The sequence below is a fragment of the Lissotriton vulgaris genome, chromosome 1_1 (genome assembly GCF_964263255.1).
Source record: "Lissotriton vulgaris chromosome 1_1, aLisVul1.2, whole genome shotgun sequence".
In the NCBI taxonomy this organism is placed as follows: domain Eukaryota; kingdom Metazoa; phylum Chordata; class Amphibia; order Caudata; family Salamandridae; genus Lissotriton; species Lissotriton vulgaris.
The window spans coordinates 1,148,596,244-1,148,624,213 of record NC_141685.1 but is presented as its reverse complement, the minus strand read 5'-3'; positions in this window follow the sequence as shown (position 1 = coordinate 1,148,624,213).

The window sequence follows — 27,970 nt, the reverse complement described above, 5'->3', positions numbered from 1 at the left end:
ATTCCTTGCGGTGTACTTTAAAGTATGCGTCACACAGACATAGTTCAGACAAAATGATGCATTCTTAGGTTATACCGAGCCCCGTGCAAACAATTTCCGGCTTTTTGTGTAGATTAGGGCATGCAGTGGACTATTAAAGTATACGTGGCACAGGGCAGCATGGCTTCACAGGTTTTACTCAACAGCCCTGAGACGGTGTGGCTTTACAGCACATTTTAAAAAAAAGGCATAAAGAGCAAACCGTGGTTATATTTTTGTTTAGTTTTTTTGTCATCTGTACCTCTTTTGCCATAAACGACTTTGGGAATAACATATCTGTAAATATATAAATACACTATTTGCAGTCTGGTATTATTTTCAAACCAGCAGCTTAATTGTAATTGAAAAATAAACATCACCTTTATTCATTGCATTCGTTTTTATTGTAGCTGCTGTATACTACTATCAGAGAGCACTCTCCCCTCTCACCACTCTCCCCTCTCCACGCTCTCCTCTTTCACCACTCTCACCCATCTCACCCCTCTACCCTCTTCCCTCTCACCACTCTCCCCTCTCACCACTCTCTCTACCCTCTCACCACTCTCTTCTCTCCTTCCTCTCTCTCCTTCCTCTCCCCTCTCCTCACTCTCCCCTCTCCTCTCTACCCTCTACCCCCTCTCTCCTCACTCTACCGCACTCACTCTGCCGCCCTCACGCCTTCACTCTACCGCCCTCACTCTACCACTATGCCGCCCTCACTCTACCACTATGCCGCCCTCACTCTACCACTCTCACTCTACCGCCCTCACCCTACTACGCTACCACCCTCACTCTACCGCCCTCACCCTACCACTCTACCGCCCTCACTCTACCGCCCTCACTCACTCTACCCCCCTCACTCTACCGCCCTCACTCACTCTACCGCCCTCACTCACTCTACCGCCCTCACTCACTCTACCGCCCTCACTCACTCTACCGCCCTCACTCACTCTACCGCCCTCACTCACTCTACCGCCCTCACTCACTCTACCGCCCTCACTCACTCTACCGCCCTCACCCACTCTACCGCCCTCACCCACTCTACCGCCCTCAATCACTCTACCGCCCTCAATCACTCTACCGCCCTCAATCACTCTACCGCCCTCAATCACTCTACCGCCCTCAATCACTCTACCGCCCTCCCTCACTCTACCGCCCTCCCTCACTCTACCGCCCTCCCTCACTCTACCGCCCTCCCTCACTCTACCGCCCTCCCTCAATCTATCGCCCTCCCTCACTCTATCGCCTTCCCTCACTCTATCGCCCTCCCTCACTCTATCGCCCTCCCTCACTCTATCGCCCTCTCTTACTCTATCGCCCTCCATCACTCTATCGCCCTCCCTCCCTCTATCGCTCTCCCTCCCTCTATCGCTCTCCCTCCATCACCCTCCCTCTATCGCCCTTCCTCTATCACCCTCCCTCTATCTATCTATCGCACTCACTCTATCTATTGCATCAACATAGCATCCCTCAGCGCCACCACAGCATCACTCCGGGGCACCACAACATCACTATGGGCTACAACAGCATCACTTGTCCCCAAAACAACATCACTCAGCGCCACCACAGCATCAATCTGTGCAACCATTCAACAACAACTGGTTCAAATATTTTCTGTCAATGTTTCAAGCTTCATTACAAATGTCATAAAAAGATGTTAAATGTTTTCACTTCTGTTCTTGTTAAAACATTGTGATTTGTCAGATCAATACGTGTAAGACAGGAGAAAACGAAACATGTACCTTTACTAATGCTATAGATGTAACATTTGCTAACTTTGGAACTATTGGCATTTCTAATAACAAAATTAATACTTTTATATTTTGCAAAACAAACAAAAATAAAAAAAATATTTACATTTTACACACGAAAAGCTCAAACTTTTCTATTACGAGACCTATTGCATTGCAAATGCTTGTTTACAAAGTTCGAGAATCGCCTTTTAGCGATCATAACGCTGTTACCTTAGTCTTGGATAAAAGCTGTGGCCTATTGGGCAAAGAAGGGAAGAAACTGGTTCCCACCAGGGTGGTAACATGTGACCAGGGGAGGAGGCTTAGATGGTCCAAAGTAATCCCGGACATCTTTTTTTCGGATTTGTGTGACAAAAATATAGGGAACATTACAATTTGTGCTGATCCCCTAAGCACTAAGGATGCGGTTGTCAGAGCTTTTGAGGGCATCTGTAATCAGATAGCTCGTGATTTAACCGTAATTACCAAACAGAGAATTTCAAGTGGTCTAAGATGGTTCGATGATAATAATTCACATGCTCATCGCTCCTTAGTCTTAGCTTTGAAAAAACAACCTCCGGACAGGGAACTGATAGTCCAATTGAGGAAGCTGTAAAAGAGAGCAGTGCATAGCCGGAATGCAGAGATAAAGGCAGAGGCGTGGAATTCCCCACTATCTGTTGATGTGCTAAGGGACAGCTCAAGATTTTGGTCAATTATTAACACCCCTTTCTTTTGTGGGGAGGACAATGAGGTCTAGGAAAGTAATATTACAGAGGCCCTGTGGCTTTCTCACTTGGAGGCAGTTTATGATTCCTGCGAGGTATTTGAGTGCATCCCAAGGACCTCACTCCTACCCCCAATTGTTTTAATGAGGCGGAAATAGAGAAAGCCATAAGAGACACCTCTAGTAATAAGGCTCCTGGACCAGACTGTGTCCCTGCTGATCTTTATGAAAATAAACCAAAATTCCGGGCTAAAATTCTTGCTAATGTTTTTAACGCTTCTGACTCGGTAGGGTTCTCTGTATCATGGTCGCAATAAAATATTATCCCTATTTTTAAAAAGGGTCCGAGATGGGATCCACGGTGTTACCGACCAATATCCCTCATTGACTCTTCTGTAAAGATTTTAGGAAAGGGGATTTTAACTAAGATTACCGATTGGGCAAATGGAAGGGAGATCTGGTCAAACCTACAATATGGGTTTAGACAAGGAAGAAGTACTATGGACCAGTGCCTCAATTTATATCTATTAAGAAGTAAATACACCATGGGCAAAGAGGGATGTTTGAGGATGGCATTTATGGACCTATCCTCCGCGTTTGACCTAGTTAACAGGTCAAAGATATGAAATATTTTGCTGGAAAAAGGACTCGACCCCTGTTTAGTATATTTTTGAGCCAATCTTCATCAAGACCTCACAGCATTGGTCAGGATCTCCCAGGCTGGCAAATGCACAAGATCTTTTAAATCCAGTCGGGGTGTCCGACAGGGATGCATTCTGGCACCCCTGCTTTTTACTCTTTATACCAATGACCTGGACAAATCCTTAGTGGAGGCATCCCTGGACATTCCGCGTGTAGGAGACTGCTCAATTCATGTTTTCCTATACGCTGATGACGCTGTCCTCTTCGCTCGTACTGCGGTCTGCGTCCAGCGGCTCTTAAATGCCTTTGGAGCCTATATGCAGTCTCTGAACCTGGTAGTGAATATTGGAAAGTCACATACTATGTCAATAGGTAACAGAGCTAGAAAAGATAAATCCTTTTATTGTAATGGGCTGGAAGTCTCCTCAGTGTCCTCATTTACTTACTTGGGGATTTTATTTGATGATAGGTCTTCCTGGATACCACAACAAAAAGTGAAGAAAAACGCAGTCACCCATTGTTCCCTAGGTTTACTAGGGTTTGGGGGCTAGACCTATAGAAACCATCTTAAAAGGTATATAGAGCAAAATGTCTGGCCATTGCGGCCTATGGATCCTCCGTATGGGGTTTTAAAGAGCAGGCTGGGGTACAGATAGCTGAAAAAAAAATTCTTCGAAGTCTTCTGTCTGTACCACAATCTACACCAATGTATGCTATACATCAGGAACTGGGGCAAGGCTGTGTCTGACATTTTGAGCACAGCTCCGTTGCTCAGTTGGCTCAAAACTTAGCTAAATCCTGAGTTAACCCTGAATCACTTGATTTAAAGGACTGTGTTAAACTAGATAAGTCTTTTAAAATTAAGTGGCTGTCCTGTGTGAAATGCATGTTAACTAAATTAGGACGGCCAGAACTGTATGAGGCTCCCGATAAGATCCGGAAGGAGGATGTGGCATGGGTGAAATTGAACTTTAAGAATTTTCTGATGCTGGAGCGAGAAGAACTGGAGCTATCTAAACCTTTAGTTAGGGCACAATTTTTGTTAAAAACAACGATCTCTACAGAACCCTACTTGGTAGTGGTGAGCAAGCCGTTCCATCGCTGGCTCCTAACTAGGCTCCATTTTAATTTGATTCATCTCACATTGGGGGATATTCTGGGATGGTGCAAACCTGAGGACGCAGAAGAACAATTGTTACTTACCTGTGAACAGGTGGTTCTCCAGTATTGGTGTCTTTCATAGATTCACATGCTTGAATATTCCCCGTCGTCGAAGTGGGAGTCGCAAGGTACATAAAAATAGCAATAAATGCTTAAAATATATGTATGTGAACATAACATAAGAAAATAATAGAAGTAAATACATAACTGAAACCTCTAAAACAATTCCTCCATAGGAATGCATGATAGAGAGAGAAAACACTTGCAACATATCACTGTCATTATGTTAGTCCAAACTACAGCCAATCAGGCTTCAGCACCCTCTAGAACCTTCTCCTCAGAAGCTCAAGCCCTCAGATTTTCATAGCACAAAAGTGACCCAGAGTGCATGAGGAGAACAGTGCCTCTGATGGGAGGAGGGTGGGTCGCATGTGAATCTATGAAAGACACCAATACTGGAGAACCACCTGTTTACAGGTAAGTAACAATTGTTCTTCTCCAGTATTAGGGGTGTCTTTCATAGATTCACATGCTTGAATAGAGTAGAGAGCAGTAACCTCCAATGAGATTGCTAAGCACAGCATGGAAAAGCTCGAAGACAGTAGTAATACAGTCATGGAAGCTTAAATAGCAATCATCGAAAAAAATATAAAGGAGGAGGGAACAGAGGCTCACCTTATTTGAAAAGATGACTAAGTACTGCCTGTCCCACTGCGGTATCCGCCTCATTGATGGCGTCCAAGCAGTAATGCTTGGTGAAGGTGTGCCTGCTGGACCATGTCACTGCACAGCAGATCTGATGAAGTGGCACACCAGCAAACAGGGCGGTGAATGAAGACATAGCCCTTGTAGAATGAGCCCTCACCGAAGACTGCAAATGCTTGCCAGCCTGTTGATGGCAGAATGTAATGGCCGAAGAAATCGAACGGGCAACCGTTGGTTTGGTAACTGGATGCCCCTTACGCAGTCGTCCATAAGTAATGAACAGTTGGTCGGACCTGCGGAAGGAGGCAGTTCTGCTAATGTAAAATTTAAGGCATCGTTTGATGTCCAAGGAATGCAATCGCTGCTCAGCTGGAGACTTTGGCTCAGCAAAGAAAGTTTTCCAGAACATATGTTCGTTTAGATGGAAGTCCGTAGGCACCTTAGGTAGGAAAGATGGGTTGGTGCGAAGCACCACGCCGTCAGGTTTGAATTGGAGATAAGGCGGTTTGATAGTAAAGGCGTGGAGGTCACTCACACGACGAGATGAGGTCAGAGCAAGAAGAACAACCTTCCAGGTTAGGAACTTAATGTCCGCCCTATGAATGGGCTCAAATGGTGATTTCATAAGTTGCGACAAGACAACATTGAGATGCCACGGTGGAGGAGGGCGCCGAATAGGTGGGAACTTCCGGAAAAGCCCTTTGAGAAACTGGCGGATAATTCTGGACGAGCAGAGGGAGGAAGAGCCATCCTGCCGGAAGCGAGAGATTGCAGCTAGGAAAACCCTCAAGGTAGCATGCGAGAGTCCAGATTGACCTAGACTCAAAAAGAACGGAAGAAGCTGCTCCGGAGTAGAATGGATTGGATGGACATTTGCTGCCATGCACCAATGACAATCTCTTCCACTTGAGTTTGTAAGTTTTGATGGTAGCCGGAACCCTAGCATGAGTGAGGATCTCTCTGCAGTCTCGCGAGATATTTAAGTTTGCGAACTCAAGGTGCTCAGGTTCCATGCCGACAATTGTAGAGTGGATGCATCCGGATGGCAAACCTGGCCCCTGACCATCGTCAGGAGGTCTGGACGAGGATGAAGAGGAATGGGCTCGCACTGGGACAGAAGGAGCAACTCCGAGAACCACGCCTGTCTGGGCCATCGAGGGGCGATCAATAGAATTTGGCAGGGCTGCCTCCGCATCTTCCACAGCACCCGTGGCACTAACGGGATCGGCGTAAAGGCGTAAGCGAATAGATCACACCAATCGATCAAAAGGGCATTCCCTCACGATCCGGGGTGGGGATGCCAACTTGCGTAGGACGGGCATTTCCGATTCTCTGGTGTCGCAAAGAGGTCTAGAATTGGGCAACCCCATCGGTGAAACACAAGATCCAGAGTCGGTTGATGCAGCTCCCATTCGTGAGTCGACGATGTGGACCTGCTGAGGGAGTCTGCCAGTATGTTTGAAACGCCCTGCAGATGCACCGCCGTCAAGGTTATCTGATGACGGAGAGCCCAATCCCAAATCGACTGAGCCAGTCGAGACAAGCGTTGAAACTTGGTCCCTCCCTGTTTCTTCACATAGTGCATGCTGGTGGTATTGTCCGTTTGAATAAGCACCGACTCCCCTTGAACTACAGGAAGAAACGACTTGAGTGCCAGAATAATCGCCATCAACTCTAGCCTGTTGATATACCAAGAGCGTTGGGGTGGAGACCATTTGCCCTTGATGGAGAGGCCTTGAAGATGAGCACCTCAGCCGTCCAGAGAGGCGTCCGTTGTGAGCGTGAGATCTGGCGCGTTAAAGAGGAAGGATGTTTCAGTCGCCAGGTTGGTCGGCTGTGCCCACCAGCACAGACCCTTTCTCATGCGAGCCGTAACGGCCACCAGGTCGTTGAAAGATCCGGAGACCAGAAGCCACCGTACGTCTAGTTCCTCTTGAATGGGACGGGTCCGTAGTCTGCAATGCGGGATCAGTGCAATACAAGATGATGCCATCCCCAGAAATGACTTTAATGTCCGGACAGAAACGGACTGCCTTGATCGAATGAGAGACACCAGGCGGAGGATTTTCTGTAGTCGTTTGTAAGAAACGAACGCCTTTGAAAGCATTGTGTCTAAGAACGCTCCCAAGAAACTCCTGGTTTGCGCTGGTGCAAACTGCGACTTGTCGACATTGATGGGCAAGCCGAGGGATTGAAACACATTTTGACAAAGACGAGTGTCTTGGCTCAGTTGATGGCGTGATTGAGACTTGAGGAGGCAATTGTCCAAGTATGGAAAAATTTGGACGCCTCTGAGGCGTAGGTGAGCCACCACAGGAGCCAACACCTTCGTGAACACACGAGGGGCGGATCGAAGTCCGAAAGGCAACACCTTGAACTGATAATGTGTCTGCCCCACCCTGAAGCGCAGGTACTTTCGATGCTGTTGGAGAATTGGGACATGAAAGTATGCGTCCTGAAGGTCTATGGTGGTCATGAAATCCCCGCTGGCCAAAAGACGCAGGATCTCCAGTAGTGTCAGCATACGGAAAGATTGGCTCTTTAGGTATCTGTTGAGAGCCCTCAAATCCAGAATTGGTCGCCAGTCTCCAGTCTTCTTGAGTATGAGGAAGAAACAAGAGTAAAACCCCTCTCCTCTCTGAGACACTGGAACCACTTCGACTGCACCTTTCTGAACAAGAAGACGGACTTGATGGTAAAGCTCCTTGAGATGGGGAGGAGGCGGGCCAGACGGTGGAGTATGAGGAGGAATCTTGACGAACTCTAAGGTATGACCTTTCAGCACAACATCCAAAACCCAGCAGTCCGAGGTGATGGAAGACCACTGAGAATAAAACAGAGAGATTCGACCAACACTTTGGGGATGACAAAAGTCATTGGCGTTTGGGAGTGGATCCGCGATAAGATGACTTTCCCCTATAGGGCTTTGAGGACTGTTGTCGATTTGACTGCTGTTGGTTTAAAGAGTAACGTTGGTAGCTCTGATTGTAGGAGCGATATTGAGATTGTCCTCCTCGAAAAGTGGAAGAAGTGCTGCGTCCGCGTGCACCCCGAAATGGCTGATTCCGAAATTGCAAAGTGCCCAGAGATTTAGCCGTATCAGTGTCCTTCTTAATGGACACTAGAGCTTCGTCTGTGTGTGACCCAAACAGCGATTCACGATCATATGGCATATCAAAGATCCTGGATTGAACTTTCTGCCGGAAGGAGGTGGCCTTCAACCAACCTTGGCGTCGTAAGGCAGACACACTAGCAAGCTGGCGGAAACCAGTACCCGCAATCGGTCCGTCCGGGAGGATTTGCAGAGCGTCCGCTTTGGAAGCGTCAGGGATGAGGTCGACTAGGGCAGATATATCCGACCACATCTGCCGGTCGTAGCGGCCCAAGATGGCTAAGGCATTCGCCGCCCGTACTGTAGTGGAAGCCATGGTGGAGAATTTTCATCCAATGGCGTCTAGGCGCCGACCTTCTCTATCTGGAGGTGCGGTGATTGGAGACGCTGGATTACGGGCAAGACGCTGTGCTGCCTGAGTTACAACCGAATCCGGCTCAGGGTGAGAGACCAGGCATGCTGGTGAACCAGTGGGGCCTTATATTTCTTCTCAAGGCGCGGCATTTGGGCAGGTAACGAATTCGGAGCCTGCATGAGCTTAACTCCCTCCTTCCATATAAAATCGATTATTGGAATCGTGTGGACTTGTTTGAAAGGCTGATTCTTGAAATCGTAGAGGAAACAGTCCTCCTCTCTCTGTGTCCTTGGTAATTTAAAGCGCTGAGCCGCTCTATCCATCAACAGATGAAAACTGGCAATATCTACTGGAGGGGAATCCCCAGATTCTCCTGGCGGAGGGGAGGGCGTCTGCATTTGGTAGTCGTCCCACTCTGCCATGCCGGTTGCGGCATCATCATTATCCGTATCATCGCGGACCTCTCCGTCCTCCTGTTCTGCAATCGCCTCATCATCCGCATCCTGTGGATACAGAGTTGTGTGAATCTTGACCGTCGTTTGAACCTGGGGTGAAGGCGTCAGTGGCAAAGTTGGCGGAACAGATGGCGGAGCTGTCGCAGTAGGTGATGGTCTAGGAGTACCTTGTGGCATTGGTGGAAAACGCTGGTTGTAGTCGTCCAGCATATGCTGGAGATTTGAAATCAAAGACAAAGGCAAAGTAGCCATTGGAACTTGGATGAACTGTTCCTCAGCTTGGGACTCCTGTTCGCCATCGTCATCGTCACTGCCTGAATCTTGACATTTGATGATTAGATCAGACGGACTGTGGGCCGCCCCGAAAGTGTCATCCACATCATTACCAGAGTCTGAGTCGTGCTCAGAAGTAGTGGCAAACATAGGTGAAGGAGGCTGCGGATCTGGACCAGACAACTGGTGGCATGGCATTTGACGGCGATGGTGTGAAAGATCGGTGGCGACAGATGCAGAACCTGAAGAAGGTAAAGGCACTAGAGGAAACGAGGCAAAGGAAGATGGTGCCACCGTCGACGGTGCCGTCGACGGTGCCGACGACGGTGCCGACGACGTTATCGTTGACGGTGCTGAAATGGCCGTCGATGAAAATGACTTCGATGAATCCATCGTCAACGGTAGGCTCGTCGACGAAGCCGTCGTCGACTGAGCCGTCGTCGTCAACTGAGCTGTCGTCGTCGACGGAGGTATTTTAGATGGCAAAGCCGTCGACGACGCAGGACACACCCCTGTAGACGGAGCCCTCGTCGACGAGGCTTTAGTCGACGGAGTCTTCGTCGACGACGAAGACTTTCTGATGGCTTTCGTCGACTATGCTGGTTTCTTCGTCGACGAGGTGATAGGAATCGTTGACTAGACAGTCTGAAAGGCCAATGAAACGCTCGTCGACGTGGAGGCCGTTGACGAGGTATAAGCTGACGTAGTCGTCAGTGTCGTCATCGACGATGTAGACACTGCAGATCTCGTCGGCGGAACGCTTGAAGACGCTCCCGTCAACGACGAAGCATGTTTAGGTGTGGAAACACCATGTGAGGCAGCAGAAGACGCCTGAGAGCCAGGTCTTGTGGGCGCAGCAGTAGTAGGAGCTGGTGGGGACACCACCGAGGCCAAAGGCAGGGCCAGTTTCTTCTTTTTTGTTTTAGAAAAGAAGAAGGCATATCCTGCACACTACCACACTTAGAGGCTGCAGTGGAGGGTCCAGATTGAAAACTCTCAGCATCAGACATAGCTGAATCCTTGTCTTTAAGACGTTGGAGCCAAAGGAGGAGACGGCCTTCTCTGTCCTTTAAGAGTCTTGTTAGAAAAGGTTCTACAAAACTTGCAGCTGCCAACTTCATGCTCATGGTAGAGACAATAAATACATTTCTTGTGGGGGTCCTCTTTAAAAAGACGCACCTTCCCACAAGAAGAGCAAGGTCGGAATAAAGACTTCTTACTTGACATGATAAAAGTTCAGGAAACAAGAAGCAGTGGAAGAAAAAACTGAGCAGAGCTCAGGGAGACTCCCTTCACACGACGTGCGGTAGAAAATCTGAGGGCTTGAGCTTCTGAGGAGAAGGTTCTAGAGGGTGCTGGCGCCTGATTGGCTGTAGTTTGGACTAACATAATGACAGTGATATGTTACAAGTGTTTTCTCTCTCTATCATGCATTCCTATGGAGGAATTGTTTTAGAGGTTTCAGTTATGTATTTACTTCTATTTTTAGGTCTCGCGACCTATCGATGCGCGCAAGCGCATCGAGCGTAGCGAGAATTCATGTGGCGAAAACATCTTCAAACCAAAGGGCTTTCAGCCCCGCGGTTTTCATGCAGTGCCCGTGTACATGCACGCGCATCGCATGCAAGCCCAGCCCAGTCCTCCCCTCATTCACGCCCACCCACCAGGCTCTCCCGCCCCCATCAGGCTTCTCTCCCAATCCGCCTGCCTCCCGCCTGCCTCCCCTCGCGCATTCACGCCTCCCACCAGGCTTTCCCGCCCCCATCCGGCGTTCACGCCTCCCACCAGGCTTTCCCGCCCCCATCCGGCTTCCCTCGTAATCTGCCTGCCTCCCCTCGCTCGCATTCCCGCACCAGGCTCTCCCGAAACATTATTCATTTACTGCTCTCTCCATACTTGCATGTGCACAGACTTTGGTATGTTTAATCATCGACATGGACCTTCACATATGCGTTCAGGGCCGTGACTCACATTTCGCCTTCCTTCGTGCCCAGCCCCCCTCCCAGCGCTGCCTTGTTGGTTGATTGATCTCTATTGACCTCGCAGTTTGGTGCCTAATGAATCTGCAGTCCTGTGCTGCCTACCTTCATAAACATTGAGAAACATTTCCCTGCAAATTACTTCATTTACCGCTCTCTCCATACTTGTATCTTACTCCATCCTCTTTGATTTATATTAAACTTTCTCTATTCCTTCACAACCACCCCTCCCCCCTCCCCCACCCCAGATCGCGTCTCACGGCCGCCCGGCCGTGTCATCGCTTTCACTTCGCTTTCACTTTTACTCCCGCGTCTCTTTAAACACAGCTTGCACTTTGCTTTCTAGTTTAAAAGCTTGACAGTGTGTGTGCCTTTTTCTTCAACTAATAAAACTATTTGTGCTAACTGTACTTCTAGCCTTTCTCCAAAATGTCTCTTTTTCTCTCTGCCATCAAAACAGCAGCGTGCAAGTTTCCCGGCACCAGCACCGAAAGGGTGCAGTGCATTCTCTTGCTAGAAAATGGGGGCAGATCCTTCTTATCCGTGCTTCTCTCTTTGTCAGCCTCCATTCGCTGGTGATGACGCCTTACAAGTTACAAAATGTCTTCTTTGTGACTCAGCTTTCCAGAATCCCCTCCAACTTTGAGCTCGCTATGCACATTCTGGGCTTCAATTAGATGTTTTACATTGTTGCAGAATTTATTTTTTTAAATCGAAACATCAATTATCTTTCACTACCCGAAAAGATAACGCTCTTTTGCTACCTCTGTGTGCTATTGCTTGTAACATACGTGTGGGATTATTTCACACTTTAGTTCCTCTTCACCTTTAATTGTTTTAAGTATGGTGCCGCTTTTACTTTAATTTCTTTCCCGAATGCACACAGATTTCCCCTGTATCTTTAAAGACGTGAGTGATGCAGTTTAACATATAGCATGTTCTAGCACCTTTATTTGTATATGAATGGCACCACATTCACTTTAAGCGCGCCTTTAATTGTTTTTGTATTGCCCCGCTTTTATTTTCATTTCTTTCCCGAACGCACTCAGAAGCCTGTTCTTCCCCCATCCCTCAATCACCCCGTCCCGCTGTTCACGGTTGAGAGATCTCTGTCCTGTCTGACCCTCATTTACCCCACCCCATCTCCACTCTTAACCATTTTCCTTGCTACTGTCTCCTGAGCGCCCCTCGCTTGTTTTTATTGGAGCTGTTGTAATTGTGAGGTTTATGGCGGGGTATTCTGGACGCCTGAAAGTGTGCAGAACAAAGGAAGGAATTCCATGGCTTGCAAGAGTGTGAAACATCACATGTTTTCACCAGTTGGAAACGAAACAAGAACAGGATACTTTAGTGCTTTAAGCTGCGTCATAAAGATTGTAATCTGTTGCCTGGCAGCATCTGTGAGATGCAAATCAACTAACAGCAGGAAGCTAAGCTCCGGAAAAAAAATAGAAGTCACTGCTGAAGTAAGGGGTAAAAACACAACTCCCTCTTCGCATACGTTTAAATGCACGGAAAATGCTATTACTTTGTAGTCGTCAAGATAAATAAAAATGTCATCTTTGCCTATATTTTACAAAGAGAACGGACCCAGGAAACTCTGTCAAAAGCCGTAAAATACATCACCAAGAAAAGATGTAAATTAAAACATTAGCTTTACATGAAATACTGTTGGCCAGGCCCCTTGCCCCTATGCGTCTTAGTGTCACTGCGCCTGCTGCACCACTAATGCATACATGTAAATCGTCAGTGTGAACTATGCCCATGCTGTTAATAGGATCTCTGCTAATATTACAAGGAACAATGTAATAACAGTCCCAGCAACACTAACAATACATATTAAGTCCAGTAAGCTCAGCTGTCAAACAGCAAGTATTAAATCGTAATTAAAGCACTAGTCCGGGCCATTACTGCAGTTTCTGTGTTAAATATTAAGGGACACCACCACATCACTCAGGGACACCATCACACCACTCAGCAACACCACCACACCACTCAGGGACACCACCACAGCCCTCAGGGACACCACCACAGTCCTCAGGGACACCAACACGGCACTCAGGGACACCACCACAGCCCTTAGGGACACCAACACAGCACTCAGGGACACCACCACATCACTGATGTACACCACAAAATCAATCAGGGACAGCACCACATCACTCAGGGACACCACCACATCACTCAGGGACACCACCACATCACTCAGGGACACCACCACATCACTCAGGGACACCACCACACCACTCAGGGCCACCACCACACCACTCAGGGACACCACCACATCACTCACGGACACCACCACATCACTCACGGACACCACCACATCACTCTGGGACACCACCACATCACTCTGGGACTCCACCACATCACTCTAATACACCACCACATCACTCAGCACCATAACAGCATCACTCAGCACCACAACAGCACTGTCCTTGCTGGCTAACAACAAGCATTCCCATAGCCAATAGGACTCGCATTAGGAAAGTGTAAGCTATTGGCTTTGTAAATAACAATGCTATTAATTTATATATTTTCAATGCCAACACATATTAAAAAAATTATTGTCATTTACAATACCAATAGCTCACACTTTCCTAATGCGAGACCTATTGGCAACGCCAGTGCTTGTTTTCTTATGTTATGTTCTCACATACATATATTTTAAGTATTTATTGCTATTTTTATGTACCGTCGGACTCCCACTTCGACGACGGGGAATATTCAATCATGTGAATCTATGAAAGACACCCCTAATACTGGAGAACCTTCTTAGTGTGACAACTTTTCAATCCAGGATACTTTACATTTTATGATGTTCTGTCATTTTTATTCCAATATGCGCATGAAATTTTTGGTACCTATTTTGAGAGGAAAGGGTTTTTTACAGGTTAGACCAGCGTTCGTTTTTCTACAGACATTGTGCAACACAGGACATAGTTTTAACATTGCATCTTTTCTTGCTGCTGCTGTGAGGCTAAAGAAAAATCGAGCCCTGATGATGAATTCTGTGTAGTCAAGATTAAGTCATAATTACATTTTTTATACTGTGAATATTTGGAAATGTTTTTATCATCGATATTGTTCTTATACACTTTGTCTAAATGTTTTGTAATATTGTCTGTCTGATGTGCTTTGTACTTTTATGATTTTAATTGATCGAATAAAGTGGATTGACTGACTGACACTCAGGGTAACCTGGGAAAAAGAGCAGGTCCAGTTTTCCTCCTTTTAACAGAGTGGGGCAGTCCTCAAGCAGCAGGGCAGCCCACTGGGGTCAGGACAGTCCTCAAGCAGAAGGGCAGTCCTCTGATAGCAGAAGGGAAGTCCTCTGATAGCAGCAGGGCAAGTCCTCTGGGGAGCAAGGCAGACCTTCAGCAGTAGGGCAGTCCTCTGCAGATTACAGAAGAAGGGCTGCTTTGTTCCCCAGAGTTCCAGGAGTGTACTTAAGAGTGGCTGAGGAAGCCCAATACTTGTACTTTGTGCCAGCCCTTAAAGTGGGGTTATTCCCTATACTAGCTCCCCCCAACCCCCAAACAAATCTGGTTCTGTAAAGTTTTTACCTTCCCCCATCACGATCCAAGAAGTCTGGGGTGGCAAAAGACTAGTGTCAGGTGTGTGTGCTGGAAACAAATCCATCAAATTTAAGGGTGGCTGGGTAAAGCCCCACACCCAACCATCTTGGCAGCATGGACCATCCTATCCGCACCTAATCCCCTTTGTGAATGTTTCTGCTGTTGGGGTTATGTATTCCTTCCAGACAGTCACAGTTATGTGACCCAGGACACTCAGAGAAGGCACAAAACTTTAGGACTTTTTCACTACCAGGACATGAAAAACTTACACCCGCATATCCTACTTTTTAAATACAAGGCACCATCCCCTTTGAGCCTCTAAGGCCTACCTTAAGGGTGACATAAGTGTTAAAAAGGAAGGTTTAGGCCTGGCGCAGGCTTTATTTTGCCAGGAAAAAATAGCAGTTTACACCTGCACTACAGGCTGAAATGACAGGCCTGAGACCGGTTTTAAAGTGCTACTTTAGTTGGTGGCAGACTGAGTGCTGCAGGCCCAAATAATAGCAATTACTTTATTTACATGACCTGAGTACATGACGTACTATATTCTAGGGATGTATAAGTAAATTTAATGTGCCAATCAGTCGTAGGCCAATTTTACCATGCATTAGGGAGTGCACACAAGCACTCTAGCACTGGCAGAGTGCCCAGAGTTCTAAAGCCAACAAAAAAATTCAGGAAAGATGGAGGCAATACATATGGGTGCGACTCTGCAGAGAGGACCAGGTCAAGCATTTTTCAAGTCTTCCTTGTTGCTGTTGTGATTGGTTTGTTATTTTTTTAATATATCAACATGCAATTTGACATTCAATCTAGACAACCAACTCCTTTATATTTTGTAGGCCATGGTTAGATGCACACCTAACACCTGAAAATACATAACAGCAAGCACCAGTCCAAGTATGATTTGAACACAAACTGCAGATAACAGCCCCAACCTGGGCAAAGGCTGGAAGGTATGCTCGTTAAGCATTTCCTATACCCCCCAAACTGTTTACACGACATACAAAAAATGGTGTTGTAATTGCTGTGTTAGCATACTAGAAAGTGATTAAAAACGAAAACACTGTCTCAAACACATTTTTGTTTTATTCAGACACAGTTCGCTTCAAGAATTGCCGTAACACCAAACACTGTCAACATACAGAAATATTTACTTTCATGCCTAATTGCACCTTCACTTGACAGTCTGCACTGAGAGTTTAAGGGCATAAGTGTCAACTCTCAAAGCCATCGGTTTGAGGTAGAACAATGACAGCCTTTGTGAAGGAAGGTCTGCTAAGTTGTCACTGTAGTTTCCACAGCAGAGCATGCTGCTGAAGAGTGGCACATGCAAAAACAACAGTTGATGGACCGAATGCAGAACAATGTCATACATTCACCCCAGTACAGAGATCTGGGCCTAAATCCATCGTTTTTTGCACTCCACACCACCCCAGTTCAGACATGGCCATATGCAAATCAGCCTTGACCCTGTGCCTCATGGTAACAGTCAAGCTATCCTGGCTGAAGACGGCTGATCGCCAGAAACCGGTCCTAGGATGCTTGATTCCGGTCCAGGAAAGACATGGCTTGGCTGTTCGGGCTGGACTGCTCCCATGAGGCACAGGGTCAAGACTGATTTGCATATGGCCATGTCTGAACTGGGGTGGCTTGGTGAGCAAAATAACGATGGATGAAACCCAGATCTGTGACTGGGGGTGAATGTTTTGCCATTGTGCAACATTCCGTCCATCATCATGTGTGTTTTGCTGAAGAGTGACAGCACGCATAGAAGTCAGCTAGTCGTGGCAAACTTTACCTCAAGATAAAATTCCAATTTTTGCTCCACGCGGCTGTGATCTGACAAGTTTTAACAGGACCTTTGTTGGCAGCTTGAGCATAACGCTAAGAGGTTAGATGGTGTACCTCCTTTAAAATACACTCGCACGATTCATACTCAGCCATTCATAACAAGCATTTGCAATGCAATAGGTCTCGCATTAGGAAAGTTTGAGCAATTGGTCTTGTAAATGACACATTTTTTCTTAATGTGTTGGTTTTGAAAAAAGCTAAATTAATAGCTTTTAACTTTTACAAATGTGACACCTACAGCATTTGTAATGCAACATGTTTTGTATTTATGTGACTTAGATGTATTGATATTACAAATAATGGCTTTTAATTTTTTTTAAAATAATGAATACTTAAATAAAAGTTATTGTAAGTTATAATGGCAATAGCTTAAACTTTTGTGAACATTATGTTCAGTGCATTTTATTGTGACGAAAATCCAAGAAAATAAGTGAAATATTAGCATTTTTTTGTGACATTTGTAATAAAGCTTGAAACATTGAGAGAACATATTTGAACCAGTGATGGAGGGTGGAGTTGGAGGGTGGAGGGTTGAGGGTTGAGTTGGAGGGTGGAGGGTAGAGGGTTGAGTTGGAGGGTGGAGGGTAGAGGGTAGAGTTGGAGGGTGGAGGGTAGAGTTGGAGGGTGGAGGGTAGAGTTGGAGGGTGGAGGGTAGAGTTGGAGGGTGGAGGGTAGAGTTGGAGGGTGGAGGGTAGAGTTGGAGGGTGGAGTTGGAGGGTGGAGTTGGAGGGTGGAGTTGGAGGGTGGAGTTGGAGGGTGGAGTTGGAGGGTGGAGTTGGAGGGTGGAGTTGGAGGGTGGAGTTGGAGGTACTAACTTTTAAATTGATGAAAAGGTTTATGAAAGGCTGCACGAGTGCAGAGGTGACGCATGTAATCGTAGTTTAATGGAAGGCATGGCAGATGTAGACTACAGGGGCACAGATTTTGCGCCTAAAAAACAAACCACTGCGAACTTAATGTAATAGGTAAACACATACAGCAAATATGTATATAATACGCTGGAGTACTGTATTTTGACGACAGAATTAACAGAAGTTTAGCAAAGAAGCACGTGTTGCATTATGACAGAAGCAGATGAAAAGTTAGGTGCACGGACATAATATATGTGTTTTCCTGTAAAGCAATATAATACTATTGATAAGTACGCAACAAACTATGCTTACAATTTAAATGAGCACGCAAATATGCAAATAAAAAGCATACATAACAAGCATTGGCAAATGATGAGGGAGGTGTGCCTAGATTGAGTGACTACATAAGGAGGAGGAAAGAGGGAGGAACAGGAGAGGAGGGAGCACAGACCAGATGTGGCGTAACAGCCAAAGCGTCCGACCTTGAAGCTGGGGAACCAGGTTCGAATCTGGCGTTGGCTCAAGCATCATGTGATTGTGTGCAAATCATGGGTGTGTTTGTTCCATTACTGGCGCTCTGACGTTTGGAGCTGCTCATTGTATTGTGTTCACTCACGATGCCAGGGGATTATTTCCCCAGAAGTAAAAGGATGATGGTCAATGTTATTGAGGGGAGCAGAACCTTTTACAGACACGAGTATTGAAAAGAGACTGTAGTGGTGATAAGTAAAGATTAGATTTTCAGTGTAATGTAGGGTATAAATATCCTTATTGTATGGAGGTGAGCTTTGCTGAAGAATAAGCATGGACCACAAAATACAGAAACGAATGCGTACATTCATATTGCATCAAAACATAACATGTTAAATGACGCAGCTATGCGTCAAATTAATCCCGAACACCAGTTCTATTTTAAATGTGCCCTTCAATCAAGAGAGACCTGCGGAAAATCACCTGCGGTTGAAGAACAGCAGAGACACAAACCACGACTCTTCGGCTGCGCTTGTCAAGAGCGACGACATCCCCCTGGGGCGAGGTTCGTCTGTTCGAGCCGGTTATGCATTTTTTGTGCAGTAGAACCCCTATACTTACCTATGCCCTTTACTTCATAAATAAAAACGAAATACCATGAAAAAGGGGTGTGGGCGCAGACAAGGAATGGAAAGCGAGAAAGGAAAATGATGAACAAACAGGAGAACACAGAGTGAAAGGGAAAGAGAACAAGCCTCGCGGGGCATCGGGGGTGCGATGTCGGGCACCAGTTGAAGCCTGAGCAGAGGAAAGGCAGCGCTGGGAGGGGGGCTGGGCACGAGCAGATGGTCCTGTTTATGACCGGCGGAGCACGTGAAGTGGATCCTGGCAAATGGCTTTGATGTTTATGAATGAATGTGAGACTGAATGGGGGCTGCCGGGGTAAGGTAGGGTGGGAGGCTGCTTAGTGGCAGTTCACTTTCCTCTGTTTTGGTCCGAGTGAAGGAGTCTGGTTAATTTAACGATGCAAGCACACACAAAAAACAAGTATTTAATAGGAGCAAATAGGTCGCCGTGCTGAAATATGTTCGGTCAGAGTGCGACGGGAGGGGGAGCGGCAGCTTTTCTTTTAAGTCCTATGCGGCGGACACGCGATAAGCTGGCAGCACTGTAAACAAGTCTTCGGAGGAGGGCTAATTCTGCGGAGCGCGTGAAGTAGCAAGCTCTGGCATTGCGCAGTGGGGAGCGGGGGAGAGCATTCCTTTGAAATCTGAAGCTCTCGGCATTGCTATGGCGGGTCTGCCGAGGCTCTGGGAGCAAAGGGCAAGCGCGTGCACGGAGCACATGCACTGTGCGTAATCCGCCTGCCAAAGCTCTCTTGGTAAGCTTTCCTGATGCACCTCTATATGTCTCAAGCTGCAATGCGCAAGCGCATTGGCAGGTCGAGACCTAAAAAGGGGTTAATTTTTTTATTTATTTAATGCAATTTTCTATAGCGCGAACATTACCCGAAGGTGTCAGAGCGCTTTACCAAAGAACCAGTTGCGATACATAAGGACTTAGGATTACATGAGTTACATAAAAGATACAAACAGGAAAAAAATTGCAAATGTACAAGTTGTAAAGTCACACAGGGAAGAGATACAAATAACAAAAATTACAAATGTACAAGTTGTAAAGTCACTCAAGGAAGAGATACAAATGGATAAACTCTAAGAATCACATAGGAATGGTAGTGAGTACAAGGGTCTATTACATATACTAGTGGTTAGAGTTATCTCTATATACATATATATACAAATAAAAGATTTTCTCAGGATTCCATTTTCCCAGGCTTAAGGGGGTACAAGGCGCAGTCCAGGGTCACACATTGTCCAGTAAGTCCATTTGCGCCAGAAAGACCATCAAGATGGAGGATGTAGGTTAAAGGCCACTACGACAACACTACAAAATGGCGTTGTTGGAAACCAATCGGAAAAGCTGTATGAGTCCAGGGGGGGATGTGAGGGGAAGGAAGAAGTGTGGCCCCCTTCTCTCTCTCCAAGTCCCCCTTACTGATTACAGGGGTCCCTCTCACCTCAGTCTGTTGTCTCCCGGGGTCCGCGCTGTCTACAGGCCTCTGTGCCCCCGCAATGCCCTCGGAAGAGGCTCCAGCCTTTACTCTGGAGGGGGGCCAAGCCACCGCTCCCAGACCCCAACCGTGGCACTCTGATCTCCGTGCCTGCTGCCAGGCACCAAGGCAGCCAGGCTCTCACCAGCGGCCGCCGGTCTCAGTGCCGGAGGCGTCGCCTGCCCCACTAAGATTAGACATTACTCTCTTTAAACATTGGCATGCGCTGCAGCAAAGGTGTGTCCTTTTCCTGGCACTTCATGAACTTTGTTTCATAATGCATGAACAAGATTTTTTTTTATTTTAATCACTATTCATGGTGTTGAATCAATTGAGTATCTAACAGCTTAAAGACCCAAGTGACATTTAGATCAAACCAATAAGTGCAACTTGAAAAAAGTAATAGGAAGCAAATCCGAACTACTTACTCAGACTCCACTTAACTTGCTTTATTGGGGGTGAATATGTAAGGCATGTTCTTAGAGGCACAGAACAGAATATTGTGCATTGCAGCAGGATAAATAGCCATCATACGAGGATAGAAACATGCAGGTAGGTGAACAACAACTAAAAACAAGGAATGAGTACATATTCAAAAAGCTAAGTGAGCACCACAGTGATGTGAGGCGAAGATGAGATAGTTTAGGCTGGTAGGAGGACTGTGATGAACTGCACCACTAAAAACAAGTCTGAGGTTCAAATGGAGGTGATTCCAGAGAGTCAGTCTATATTCAGAGAAGTCTATTGACATGAGGTTTTCTCTTTCTTATTTATTTGGTTTGGTTTTTTAAAGAATATTTTGCACGTATAGCCTTACCAAGGAAGGCTCTTAAAACTGTGCATACTACCAGACATATTGCATTTAAAGGAGATGTAATTTGGTTTGTTCAAATTGAGTGCCTTCTAGATCATACAACATTTTAAGTCGACTCTGGTAGGGAGAGAGAACCATCACTGATTTTAATGGTAGAAAGAAAGGCTCAAACTTCTCAGGTCCATGATTAGTGAAGCAGTTGCATGAAGAGCTGCTTTGATTGGGTAAATGAGGACTCTACAAAACAGCAGGTATTGCACTGCCTAATATGACAGAACGAGGCTCTGGACTGTGGCTCAGCAGTTCACAGAATGGAGGTAGGGATTTTTTTCTCGCAGTAATGTAAACTGGAACAATGACGTTTGTGCCTTTTGTTGATATGGTACTTGAAGGTTAGAGAGGATCAAGGAGAATACCCAAGGATTAATCAGATAATGAAAGGTTGGCAGCAAAGCGGTCTATCTTTATATTTTTGAACCGCACATCTGCATAAGGCGCTCAGTGGTTCGTCTACTCAGGAGGACACTTCTTTGTAGAGTTTTAGATATGATGCGCACATCCAGGTTTGAAAGACATCAATGAGGAATCTGAGTTTAAAGATAGTTACCTTAGGGGTGCTAGAGAGCCTGGCAGCAAGATGGCCGCTGCATAGCAAGGCTATGCTGGCCGACTCCACCAGCCACCAAACATCCAAGGTGCCAGGGCGCAAAAAATATTGGGCTTGACATTACACCCCAACAGAAGTTGCCGCGCATGATGCCTTTATCTGAGCAGTAGCGGACAGAAGAGCAGGTCAGCAGGTAGGCCTACTGCAGCCAACGTTGGGGCCCTGTGGTCCACCCCAGCTCATCCTTCTGGCGGCAAGATCGGAGGGCAGCGGCCTAGCTCAGAACAACGTAGTAGCCCTGTGGCGACTATTTTATCATTGCAGACCTGCTATATGCGAAGGGCAGGACTCTGCGCAATTGATAATCTCTACCAGGGACACCTGTGGCCCTCGGCTGCTGACATCCCTCAATACTGCTGGCATGCTGCCCCCCAGATTTCTGAACCTAGGGGGCGAGCATGGAGGGGTCTGAAGGAGCCGTGTGGATCTGCGCCCTGGCTTGAGGCCTGAGCTCTATGAGCTAATCAAACAGGTGAGCGGTGCAGGAGTGCAACTACAGGTGACGGGATTACTGTTTGCTCGGTGCGTAGGTGAGGCCCGATTTTAGGCATCCCAATAATTTCTGGGGTTCCGGTGTGGCGTCCAGGAGCCACTGGTACACCCTGCGACCGCAGCATACCACATGTCAATAAGACTCACATTGGACCCCCTTCACCTCTCCTCTGACACTGGGCCTTCGGGTGCCCCCCCCCCCATCTCACTGATGGATTAGGGGTAAGCAAGGGCCCGGGGCATCGGACAATTGCAGAACTCACAGGCCACCAACAATATAATAGACTGGGAAGCTGCAGCAGCTTGCTGGTACATCACGTGGCATACCAGATCTCTTTGCTCTCAGTTCCAGACTCCCTCAGCAGGGGTGTGGAATTTAATCAAATATCTACTTATCCATGGGGCAGGTAGGTTCATAAATCTACTTGTCCTGTAACAAAATCCACTTGTCCCTTTGGTGCTGTAGTACGGCGACAAATTATGGTAGCAATTTCATTATATACGAGCTCTGATATAGCCTCTCCGATTATGCCAGGGCTCATACCATAGTAGTGTTTGAATAATTGCAATCCCCTTATATTGCCATGTTTCTGCAGATCTACATACTGGGGCTGAAGTAGTGGTAAGCAATAGCTCCAGGGATAGAATGCCCTTTTGAGTCTGTGCAAACCTACTAAATTGCATGTTTTAAGGGTTTTCAACAACTCTTTTCTAATATGTTCCCATACTGAGAAATGTTGGCAATTTACTCCTCCTTTACCACAGAGAAGCCTGGCTACCTTAACGATGTTACCAGGCCACAAACAAATGAGCACGCAAAGCACTGTAACATCTAGTCTGTTGAATACCACTTACTAAGTGTATACCTGCCAAAAAGGAACACCATTCTGAGGTGAACCCTCGCTGGTTTTAACCCTCCATTGGTTGTTTTCTCCCCCCCTCCCTTTATTTCTTCCCCCAGGTCTTCTACCCTGGTATAAGTCTACTAGGGTACATCCTACTGCGCCTGGTCATCAGACAAAATTACGAGAACCAGACCAGCGGTAGTGCACCACACACCTTTTATCTTTACTTGGTCATGATGAAGTGCCACCAGACCCGTTAGGGGCTAAATAGGAACGAAACATGTTGACCCACTACACCACCACAGCCCTATAGGAACATTACATCCGTTTAGGGCACCCACTTATTTTAATTAAGCCTGAGCTACCACAGAAATAAAACATATGACAGTAGGACAGCTCTAGACTTATTTTAACCCACTTCCCTGTGGACTACTCAGCCCTCACCCCGCACGCACCCACAGCTTCTTCAAAAGATCTCTGCCAAAGAGCCACATTGACGGGAGCTCGTCGGGCATTGCAGCGCCGGCCCGACGAGGAGCTTGGCCCAATGATGAAGCATGACATCCTTCGGGGTGTGTGAGGGCATCACGAAGAAAGACCTCGCTTTCACCCCCCTCCCACTAGGAACTTAATTTTTTTTATAAACATTTTATTTTGAAAGCAAAGAATCATCAATCTTTCTTTCAAGTTTCTGAAAATATTTCCATCAAATCAGAGAGCATTCTGGGAGCATTATACATTATACATTTACATTGCTAAACTTTGAAAACATGTTCAAACATTTTTATACTGGAACCACTGTCAGTAGTGCAGTCAGAGCTTACAACATTTACTTAGAGCGGTCACCCTAATAATAAAGGCTTTCAATTAATTAACCATAAATACAAGTTTGAACAGCAGTAACATATGGACAAAAATATTACCTTAACTGCAGACAGTGCTGTTCCCTGATCCATAGTGTAGTACTGCTAACTGATAGTCAAAGGGTTTGTGCTGCAGGGGATAGAGCCTACTTGTCCGAAGGACAAAATACACATGAAAACGTGTTGCCCTTGACCCCAAACAATATGTCCTGGGTGTCAGGCTATAGGAATTCCACATCCCTGCCTCAGTGCTGGACCCTAGCGGCTGCATCGGTTTGTGCCCTCCAGGCCCGTGAAGTACGTGACCAGGGTGTGATGGGACACAACAGATACCACCCTCTTCTCAGTCGGCCCAAGATGGGGAAGCTAGAAGCTCGCCAGTCCAAACTGGCGTCTGAGGGAAAATCCAAACACGCCAAATGAACCATGTCAGAAGCACAGAAACCCCCTCGGAGTCATCCTAAAATGCTAATGTACAGGTCCTAGACATTAAGGAGATGAAGTGGGCGTCAAGAACAACCTCTGCACTATAGACACCACAACACCTTATACCTAGCTGCATTGATCGCATAAAGGAGATAGCAGACGAGCACGACGACCGCCTAGACCATCTAGAATACCGCACCTCTGACATGGAAGGCACGCAGACTGCGGCAGGGGGACACCTTCTCCATATGGATAAAATCTTTGAAGACATCAGGCTGAAAACTGAGGACTTAAAAGCACGCACCTGTCGCAACAATCTTCGCATCATTGGGGTACCTGAATCCACTGCCATAGACAAGACAGAAGACTACATTAAAAGGATGCTACGGTTGCTATTTGGGGACTTCTTCCCGGCGGTCTTCATTGTGCAGGTGCACAACCCATAGTCACCAGACTACTGAACTATAGAGACAACAACATGGTACTACGGCTTGCACAAGAGCGCTGCACCATTTAGTATCAAGGTAATGATCTCCTTTTATCCCAATTTCAAACTTGTGGTACAGACGCAAATGTCTCTGATCTGTCAGTCGAATCAAGAAACCTCCAATATGGCCACCACGTACTGCCAAACAAGAAGCAAAAAAGCCGGCTCTAGCATCCCCAGAGAGTCCAGAAGCTCGCTGTGGGATGCTAGAAATGTAAATGGCAGAGTCAAGTTTATCAGCGCAATTGAGGTTACAGTTGGGAATGAAGACGAGAATCGAGAGGAAAAACCAAAGCGCAGCAACAACAGAGATGCAAAACGGAATACAGACAACAGAACTACCCAGAAAGAAGCTCCCCAGGGCCGAGTGCCAGAAGGGAGAGCGGCCCACAGAGAAGACATCACTGCAGTAGAAACCGAAATCTGCTCTAGTAGCAACACAATTGAGCCCAGCTGCCCAGAAGAAGATGGAGGCGCTGGGACCCCCCTGCCCCAGGGCCCAGGAGGGTCATGGTTACAGGCAGGTGCCAAATATGCCTTTTTTCCATTTTTTAAGAGCTGGTGGGTGGGAGTACATGCTACACTTAGCGGCATCCAAACACTATAAATGCAATCCACTGAAATGAGAAGTGCACTTAAACTTCACGGGTATGGTGAATGGAAATTTCTGAATAAACCATTAAAGAGAAGACTGGTCCCATATCCTTTTCTGACCTTTCCTTTGGAGGGGCTCGCATGAACCCGTCCAGCCTCAAAGCAACACCGTGAAGGAGAGGAAGAATGATCCCGCAGCCCGACCTACTGAAGACACAGACATACTCTAGAAGGCATTATTTTGATAATTATTTCTTTTTTTCTTGAAAAGTTGCAAATAAAGAAGTGAACCCAGTTATCTGGAGGCAAGAGCGTTATTTATAGAGTGGTAAACAGACTGGGAAGTGCCGGGAAGGATTACAGTTGTCAGAAGTGAGATCCTGTGTCTAGTTCAAAAGATGAGACAACCCATTACAATGGTGGCTGTGGTAGGAATTGGCAGAGTGTCAATGACAAAAAAAATTTGTAAGAGCAAAATAAGGCAGCTCAAAACGAAACTGAAGCCTTACATATAGTCCTGAAGGAACAGGCTGCCTACTAACTGCTAAACCGCAAGTACAATACATTGCAATTGTGAGGCTGACTGATGCCATCGCTAGTGCCCGAGTAGATCCGAATGTACCTGGAGCAGTGCTACAAAATTTTCAGGAAAGAGATGATCCTGACTATTTTTTCAACAGCGGCCTGCCCACCAGAAAGGTGGAGCCAGGGTATAGTTCCTTTGTTGTAAGGAGAATTACAGGCCCCTTACCAAGCTGCAACCCTGCCGGTGTCACGCCCTATGAGGGCATTAAAAATGCCATCCTAGAGAGACTGGGTTGTGACCAAGAGTATTACAGAAACAGTTTCCAGAAAAAAAAGTGGACTATAGGGAACAATCCTCAAGCCCTATATTAACAATATCTCAAGGCCCTTAGTAATACCAGGATGTGGATAAAGCAACATCCCAATCGGACGGTCACACTGGCTGCAGACCTCGCGTGTGCCTACCACAGTTCCCCCACATTCAGGGCCAATCCTCCTAGTCTCCCTGTAGGAAATCATCAAGTCCAAAATAAAGCCCTGGTTCTTCCCCCAAAGAATAGGATTTCAAATCCTTCAAAGTTCAATCTAAAACCAAGTATCGGGGGAAGTGGCCACATACAGGGTCCTAATGTTTCCATTGTGCCGATAAGGGTCACATAGCAAGGCAATGTCCTTTAAGTAACCCTGGTAGCAAACACATGGAGGTAGGGTTTACTTGTGGTCGGGCTTTAATTTCAGGGCAAGCCTCGTAGAGGTATAGAAAAAGAATCCACTTTAATGGGAAGCTCGTAGGTGCACTCCTGGAAACAGGCTGTCACCATACAGTAATTAGCATAGTGATAGTACCCAATATCAATCAATAATAAGTACAAGAAGGAGAGTTTGTACAGGTCAGCTGTGCGCATGAGGACAAAAAACATATCCTCTTGCTGGGGTCTTTGAGATAGATGACGAATTATGAATACAGAAAGTAGAAATAGTACAGTTCCTATCTGAAAAAGTCATACCGGGTACAAACTTGCCTAGATTGCACTAATATCAGTCAAGTCTACCTACCCCAACTGCCACAGTAGGGTGGTTAGAAGAAGCACGTTTTTGTGGGGAGGATATAACTGCACATCCTTGCGAAGTAACTAAGTCCTGTAATGAGAGGAGGAGAGCAAAAGCTCGATAGTGTCTTGCGGTCCTACATCCACTTATATTTTTACCTCCTCTGATATGTTCCAGAACCCCAGAAGACGTTTGAGCAGCCCAGGACGATGGTACCCTAACACATCCTGGGATCAAGCACAGGAAGACAATCCAGAAAAAGTAGGCCCAATCTACTGAGTAAAAAGGGCTTTGTTGCACAGAATTGTACGAGAAGCAAGCCACAAGAGAACAGTTATTGGTAACAAGAGCATTTCAGGAACACGTTCTACAGCTAGCTCACATTCAAATAGGGGGTGGTCACTACTATCAGGAACAAACCCTGAAATATTTATTAGAAACATTCTGTCTGGAGTACACATGGAGGTGGCTAGATTTTGTGCTTCCTGTACCAGATGCCAGTTGGTTAATACTCCCACACTTCCCCCCCGCCCCACTACAGCCACTCCCCATAATAGACATACATTTCCAGAGAGTAGGCATGGACCTAATAGGCCTGTTAACTCCATCAGCACCTGGACACTATTACATCTTAGTACTGGTGGACTATGCAACACAATACCCAGAAGCTCCACATTTAACCAGCATGACTATCATGTCAGTAGCACAAGCCATTTCTTTCTTCTCTTGTGTAGGTTTCCCCCGCAAAATATTAACATCTCAGGCAACTCCCTTTATGCAACGCTTGATGAAACAGATATGTAGCCTTTTGGATATTAAACAAATCAGGACTGCAGTGTACCATCCCTAAACAGAGGGCCTAGTGAAGACCTATGACAGAACCATTAAAATGATGCTCAAGGCAGGGAGAGATTGGAACTGTAAACTCCCCTTAGTGCTGTTTGCACCCATGAACAAAGTTCCACATGTTTTTCATCCTTTGAACTACTCTTCAGTAGAAAACCAAATACTCTTATAGACACAGTTGTAGAACAGACAGAGGAAGAGGATGAAATTAAACCCCTCTTGGCCTGTAGTTCATCTTTAAAAGAAACCCTTACCACCCTGTGGGACGAGGTCCATATAAACATGGAAAAAGCCTAAAGCCGTCAGAAGTAGTGTTATGATCAAGGTACTAAGTTAA